At 38.2% G+C, this 8,456-nt stretch overlaps 1 protein-coding gene across 1 annotated transcript in view; it reads left to right on the forward strand.

Moving 5' to 3' along the window:
• Positions 1 to 8,456, forward strand: part of SUGCT (succinyl-CoA:glutarate-CoA transferase) — a 641,807-nt gene that overhangs the window by 34,737 nt on the left and 598,614 nt on the right. The window lies entirely within an intron of this gene.

The following is an 8,456-nucleotide window of genomic DNA, read 5'->3' on the forward strand; positions in this document are numbered from 1 at the left end:
ACACACACACACACACACACAATGGAATATTATGCAGCCATCAACAAAATGAAATGTTGCCATTTGCAACAATGTGGATGGATCTAGAAGGTATTATGCTAAGCGAAATAAGTCAATCAGAGAAAGTCAAGTATCATATGATCTCACGGATATGTGGAATTTGAGAAATAAGGCCGAAGGATCATGGGGGAAGAGAGGAAAAAATGAAACAAGATGAAACCAGAGAGGGAGACAAACCATAAGAGACTCTTAGTCTCAGGAAACAAACTGAGGGCTGCTGGAGGGGAGGAGGGTGGGAGGGATGGGGTGGCTGGGTGATGGACATTGGGGGGGGTATGTACTATGCTGAAAGCTGTGAATTGTGTAAGACTGATGAATCACAGACCTGTGCCCCTCAATCAAATAATACCTATGTTAATAAAAAATTTTAAAAATACTACCATATGAAGAACAAAGTAAAACCATAAAAAAAGCATTCAGGTGAAAACCAGTCACACAAAATCCTAGACTCTGCCATGTTTGTATTCCAATTTCAAAAACAAAATCTGTAAATTCTGAACTGCTACTTTTTAAAACTTTAGATAAGCAAAAATGGGATATGAAGGGAACACAATGGGAAACAAAGTATAAAAAAGCAATATTCTCCATGCAAAAATACCAAAATGAATACCAAGCATCTGGAGTGAATTTATATTCCAGAGCCGCTAGTTTACAACTATAAAGGGCACCCTAGACCAGGCTTCCAGTATTCCACACAATAGTTTTTAAACCACTGGTATCTCCAGCACTAAACAGGCCCCCTGGAGCAGAGAAAAGCTCCACCAGAAGACAGGAATGCTGTGTTCCGTGAACCACCTGTTATCTCAACAGGAAGTCAAGAGAAGGAATTAAGTTTCAGTCTGCTCTCAGTGAGGAAAATCAGGTGCTCAGGAATCTGGCCAGAGCCCAAATCCTTCAAATGGGACAAATCGAGGGCCCTCACCATCAGCACAACTCTAAAGGGAGTCTTCTAAATAAAGGCCTGCAGGAAAATATGCTCAGAAAAACAACTTGCTAAATAAAAGTGCACCATAATAGTGGCCTTGTGATACAAATTCTTTTGTTCAGTTTACAACAAAGAGGAGGCATAAATACCTAATTACTTTAAATTACAACTTCCAAGTATTTCTTTTAAAGAGAAATAGGGGCACCCAGGTGGCTCAGTCCATTAAGGATCTGACTCTTGATTTCGCTCAGGTCATGATCTCACAGTCGTTAGATTGAGCCAGGCGTCTGGCTCTGTGCTGGACATGGAGCCTGCTTGAGATTCTCTCTCTCCCTCTGCCCCTTCCCCCACCTTGAGTGTGTGCATGCTCTCTAGCTCTCTCAAAAATAATTAATTAAATTTTTAAAAATAAAGAGAAATATAGTTATTCTCATGGAGGCAGTATGGCATAGTGAATAAGGATGAGTTTCAGGACTGAAAAAAACCTGGATTCAAATTATTGCTCTGCAAACTACTAAATCTTCAACAATTTACTTGATCTCCCTGAACCTCCATCTATGTCCTCATCCATAAAATGGCAATATTCACGCTTATCGCATAGATTTCTTATGACGATTTTATTTGATAAGACAACATAAGCAAAGTGCATTTTACGTTGAGAGCTAAATATACTTCATTAATAAATATGCATTAATCAATACACTAATAATATAGTAGCTTACCTTTTCCACAAAATATTGAGAATAACAAGAAGAAAACTGCCTTGAGGTATGTTGAAATGATGAGAATAAATACTCTAAGCATTGCAATTATGTTGTTAGTAACACATAAAAATTGAAAGTTTTTGTACTTGGAAACTTATATTTGTTCATTTTAGAAAAGAAGCTGACAATAATAGAACATGTTTTTTTCTTATAATACTGATGAGGGATAGAAGTAGAAAAATGTTCATCTTTAGCCTGGAAGGCTGACCTATAGCCCGCATAGTTTCTATAAAGATCAAATATGTGCTGGTTGCCACATTCTTAAAGGGTCTCATGACTGCTTGTACATCTCACTGATAGTTCGCATCAGACTGAATGATAAGCACCAGAGAAATCTTGCAAAACTATTTTACAAGTAGAAATTCGAAGAAGACGTTTATGATCTAATACTCCCTGCACGTCCCCTCCCCCTTGAGCACTAAACATATAACCACCAGCTTCATACAGCAAAAAGTACAGCTCTTTCTGCCCATGGGTCCTGTCCCCGTGCTACTTAAATAAACTTATTAAGTTGCACCATTCAGCCTCCCAAGAATTCTTTCTTTCTTGACCATTATACTTGACCATCCTGCAACAATATGAGTCAAAAATTACTCCACCTTTTCATCTTACACTTAACCTTAACTATTTGAATACTGACTATCAGGACTATCAACAAATATTTCTGACAATAAATAGAAAGTTTTAAAGCAGGGAACTAATATTATCAAATGGTATTTTGTAAAGCTTACTCTGCTGGCAATGTGAAGCGTGATTTATTAATAATTTAATAAAGAGCTGAAAAAAATGGTAAGCATATCCATATAGTTCTTTTTAGTTTTATTCTAGCTTTATAATTCCAAAATAACCATGATCAAAATCCAAATTAAAGAGAAAAAAATCTAAGCATGTCAGTTCTATTGTATGTTCAAGTAATGCGGTGAGGAAAATTAAGGAGGTTATGGAAAATCAGAGAGGAACACTTCACATTCATTCATTCTTTCCCTCGCTTTCTTGCTCCTCTCTATTTGTCAATCTCTCTGTCTCTCCCCTCCCACCCACTTGCTCACATTTATTTTAAGGAGCAACCTCGCCATCTTGTGGCTTTTATGAACATTGACTATAAAGTTTGCATTTCCAGACAGAAGCAAAACTGTGAGGAAAACAAACCTTAAAAAGATTTCTTCTTTTAATATCTGCCCTGAATACTAGATGATCTGGCCTTCCCGCTCCTGGCTTCATTCATCTTTCTTATTATGTCCAACTGTGTTTTCTTTTTCTCCTTAACTTCCAAGTGCTTAGAAAGCAGGAGGTCCCACTGGTGCGTTTGCTTTGTGTAACTCCTATGACACCTCCCACGGTGCTCAACACGCTGTCAAAGGTTAACCTTCTGAGGGCCAAACCACCCTTGGACAAACTGGCGAGAAGCTATGAACTCTCCCCACAGAAGAAAATAACTGAACATGTTTCGAATCCCATTCGTGCACCCCTGGTGAAGAGGCAGATCAAGGGCCCTCGGCAAGCAATCACTGCAGGCCCATAGCACCTCCATGAGCAGCATAACACTCCCAAGAGGGATCAGTTCAAGGACAGCTGTGAGGCTTCCAAGCAACCAAGCGCTCCAGCATGAGGCTTTGACCTGATCATAAAAAGAGAAGAGGGAACAAAATAAAGCATCTCTCATCTAGCCTCTATCATTAGCCTCCTGCTTCTGGTCTCCCTCCCTCATGCTTGCCTCTTGTGATCATACTGATCTCCCTAAAATCTAAATCAGAGCATACTACTTTCCTGCCTGGCGCTTTCTACGGGCTCTCTAAGTCACCTAGAGTAAATCCAAACTCTTTATCCTTGTGTCTTAGTCATTGTCTGCTCTCGGGACTAATCTCATCAATTTTCCCACTGCCCTCTACCTTGAGTCCCGCTGGTCTTCTTGCTGTTCTCTGAATACACCCACACCTTCTTTCCAACCTGGAGACTTTGCACTACCTAGAATGTTCTTTCTTCCCATCTTCACATGGCTGGCTACTACTGATTATGTGATCCTATAACACATCCTCCTCAAAGAGGCCTTCCCTAACCACCCAATCTAACAGGTTTCTAGGAACTCCTTAGCATTTTATCATATTTTCATTCTCCCTAAAGCACTTATCACTATCTGATATTTAACTTTTCAGATCAATATATGTCTCTTCTCTAGAATGTTACCTGTGACGGAGGTGTATGTTCTCTGTGATATCTTCAGCACCTACAATAATGTCTACCATTATCTCAGCAAATGTATATTAAACAAATGAATGAATATAAATAAATAAGTTAGGTAAATAGAAATAACACATCTTCTACTGGCTATAAAACAAAGATTAAACTGTACTTCCTCTGGTAATACCTGCAATAACCTCTTTGGGGCTTGGGGGGGCAAGAACAATATGGGAAGGTCCAGGCAATTAAATTTCCCAGGCTCAACCGCTGACATTCCCCAAGAGTCCATATACATCTTTGGCCTCCTCTCTTATTTTCAGTGTTCTCTCTAATGAATTTCATCCTTACCACAGCTCCAAACAAGATACTGGCAACACTCTATCTAGAATAATAATGACTATTTATCAAGTTATTATGTATTAGACACTGGTAGATGTTTGTCCACTAGGTCACTTAATTCACATAAAAAACTTACGAGTTAGGTACCATTATCCCCTTTTTACAGCTATAAAATCTGAAGCTTAGAAAGGTTAAGTGACCTGTCCAAGGCCACACGGATAGGAAGTAGCAGAGCTAAGATTTTAACCCAAGTCTGAATCCTTATACATAAAGATGTTTGTTTGTGTGTGTACAGACATCTCCACCAAAAAAGCCCAAGATACCACAAGCTTAAAGATGCCCTAAACAGAAAGTATCATCTCACCTCAGTGCCCCCAATAGGCCACCTCCAGACTGCTCCTTCTCCCATATGCACTTCACTGAATGAAACTTCACTCACACATCTGCACAATCCAGAAACCTAAGAATCATCCTGGACTCTTTTCTTTCAGTTCCTGCCCATATCCAATTGGTCACGAATTCCTTCTTTGATCTTCTAACTAACTCTCAAATCCATCTAAGCAATAGCTTACTTACTGGTCCCCGCCTCAGTTTATTGTTCACATTGCTACAAAGACCTTTCAAATATGTAATTCTGATCAAGTCATTTCCCTTATTAAATTCTTATTAAGTTGCCCTACAGGATAAAAATTCCTTGGTATGACAGACTGAGTCTTTTGTGACCTGGCCCCTAACTACCCCATCCATCTTACCTCCTGTCACTCCTCCAAAACAACTCATACTTAGTATAGCTGCTCTCCAAATATGCAAGGCTCTTTCATTCCTCTGGGCCTCTGTACGTGCCATTTTACCTGTGGTCCCCACCTCCCCCATCTGTCTAGTAAAGATAATCCCCTTCAAGATACAGACTTAGTCGATAATGTGCTATTATGGACAATAAAGGAGGTTTCAAAGAGGACTACTATCTATCCTGTTAATGAATTCAAAAACAAAACAGGAGTATGTTTAAAGCTAATATCATGCTATTCACTGGATAGGTAATACTACTATTCCAGCAACTACAGAAACTCCAACAATGGATTATTTACCTGAAAGAAGATCAGAAGGCAATAAAATATTTTACAATAAATAAAGTAATCCTTCAAAATACATATAAATACAGTTGACTTTGAGCAAGACAAGTTTGAACCATGCGGGTCCACTTACATGCAGATTTTTTCCAATAAATACAGCATAGTACCATAAATATATTTTCTCTTCCTTATGATTTTCTTAATAAAACTTTCTTTTCTCTAGCTTACTTTATTTAAGAATACAGTATATAAAACATATGGACATACAAAATATGTGCTAATTGATTGTTTATGTTATTGGTAAGGCTTCCAGTCAATAGTAGGCTAGTAGTAGTTAAGTTTTAGGGGCCAAAAGTTATATGCAGATTTTCAACTGCATGGGGGGTCAACACCTCTAACCCCCACATCTTCAAGGTCCACTGAATCTGGACTTTGTTTCTTTCTTTGCTCATTTTCTCATGTATAAAATGTTTCTGAATCTAAAATGATACATTATGAACTACTGATGGATTTTATTTTTAAAAAAATATTTATTTTCTTATCTGTCCACTGGAAAGGCCTAGAACCAAAGACTAACCCAGTGGCAATGAGCATTCCTCTATCCAGACTGTGGTCTCTAAATGCCATTTCCTACTAAATGGCATTCCATGGAGAAATGGTTGATTCCAGCATGGGGCAGGGAACATACAAAATTCACCTAGAATATCTTGTTATACCAGAAATCAAGGAAGCTATCAAAGAATACTGGTCATGTCAAAAAAAAAAAAGGCAGAATCCATACCTGAAAAGGCCCGCAATGGCCAAAGATGAAATCATTTTGAGTATGAATAAAAATAATAGCTGCATCAAATATGTTAAATTCTGAGAATTCATAATGATATTTTTTTAAATCATCAGTCACCCTTGGAGAATAAGAGGGAATAAATTCATTATTATGACAACTGGTATTAAATAAAGGGAAAGAATTTACATGTATCTTGCCTTTACTAATCAAAGCTAATCAAGTAGCTGATGAGAGGATATCCTTTTATAGAAATTTTCCAACCAACGTATGAGGAAGCAATGGCAGAACTAGGATATTATCATTTTGTAATTTCTAATGAATTAATAGATCTAGGCAATCATCATCAATGATTTCTAACATCACAAAGAGAGCAATAGCCAGCCTTTATGTGCCTCCTAGTGGAGCTACACATCACCTCCTATGAAATATTCTTAACAAAAAAAATCAAACCAAAATCTGAGCAAGCCTACAGATGTCAATTTTTAAAGAACAACAACGACAAAATTAAACATTTGGGAATGTAATCAACAAAATTCAAACAACTCAACAAGACAAATAAACTGGTTTTTTAGGTAAATAAGTTACAAGAAAAAAAGAGATTGAGGAGGACCTATATAAATTAAAGATTTAAGAAACATCAGGGCGCCTGGGTGGCTCAGTTGGTTAAGCGACTGCCTTCGGCTCAGGTCATGATCCCAGGGTCCTGGGATCGAGTCCCACATCGGGCTCCCTGCTCTGCGGGGAGCCTGCTTCTCCCTCTCCCACTCCCCCTGCTTGTGTTCCCTCTCTCGCTGTGTCTCTCTCTGTCAAATAAATAAATAAAAATAAAATCTTTAAAAAAAAAAAAAAAGATTTAAGAAACATCAATCAGTTGCAGGGTGCCTGGGTGGCTCAGTCAGTTAAGCATCTGCCTTCGGCTCAGGTCATGATCTCAGGGTCCTCAGCCCACATCAGGCACCCTGCTCAGCTGAGAGTCTGCTTTCTCCCTCTCCCTATCCCTCCTGCCCCCCGCTCATGTGCCCTCTCTCAAATAAATAAAATCTTAAAAAAAAAAAAAAAAGAAACCTATCAATCAGTTGCAATGACTAGACTTCATTTGGATCCCAATTCAAAATAACAAACTATAAAGAGAAAGAGGGAGAGAATCGGGGCAATTTAAACACCAATTGCGTATTTAATGATATTAAGGAATTATACTCATTTTTTTATTTACATGTATTGGGTGTTGTGCTTTAAAAAGAGCCCTTTTCTTTTGGATATATCCTGCAATATTTAGAAATGAAATTATATAAAATCTGAGATTTGCTTTTAAATAATCAGGGGAAGGAGAATATGTGGGATTATAGACAAAATAAGACTGGCCATGAGGTGATCGTACATGTACCTCAAGAACCATTATACTAAAAAAAAAAAAAAAAAGAACCATTATACTACTCTCTCTACTTTCATGTAACTACATTAAATGTCAAAAAAATAAATTTTTAATGATATGAAAATTTCACTTTGTACATCTAAAAGTACACCAAGGAATATTAAAGCTGAATGGGTCTGGGGCAAAAATTCTGGCTTTACAGATGTGAAAACTGAGGCCCACAGAAGTCAAGTGACTTATCCAAAGTCACAAAGCCAATCATTAGCAAAACTAGAACGAACACTCAAGATTTCAGTTTCCCGATCAGGTTCTCCTTCATCTGAACAGGGGGGTTTTATTCTATTGAAGAATCTTCTTAGCCACTTTCTATTTTAGACAATTATTTCAAGAATAATAGCTGACATGTACAGAGCACATGATATGTGCTGGGAACCGTGCTGGAGCTTTGTGTCACGTCATCACAGTGCCACAAAAAGTACATGAGGTACTTGAATTACTATTGAGAAAAATGAAATTAGGAGAGACTAAGTGCCTCACCCAAGGTCACACAGCTACTCACCATGATTCTGTAAGTCATCACCAAACTGTGGACACTCATTACTGTGTAACCACTTTTCCAAAACATTGCCATGAATATAAACAGTTCATACATTGTTCCAAGACCAAAAATATTATATATTTTTTTAAGATTTTATTTATTTATTTGACAGAGAGAGACACAGCGAGAGAGGGAACACAAGCAGGTGGAGTGGGAGAGGGAGAATCAGGCTTCCCGCCAAGCAGGGAGCCCGATGCGGGGCTCGATCCCAGGACCCTGGGATCATGACATGAGCTGAAGGCAGATGCTTAACGACTGAGCAATCCAGGCGCCCCAAAAATGTGACATTATTAATCATTAGGTTTGCTGTCTCAATAACCTTTGAAATTAGATCCTTCAACTCTCTATCACAGAGAGAGGCAG

This window comes from Leptonychotes weddellii, chromosome 12 (assembly GCF_054177405.1).
Source record: "Leptonychotes weddellii isolate Sample4059 chromosome 12, ASM5417740v2, whole genome shotgun sequence".
NCBI classification, from domain to species: Eukaryota; Metazoa; Chordata; class Mammalia; order Carnivora; family Phocidae; genus Leptonychotes; species Leptonychotes weddellii.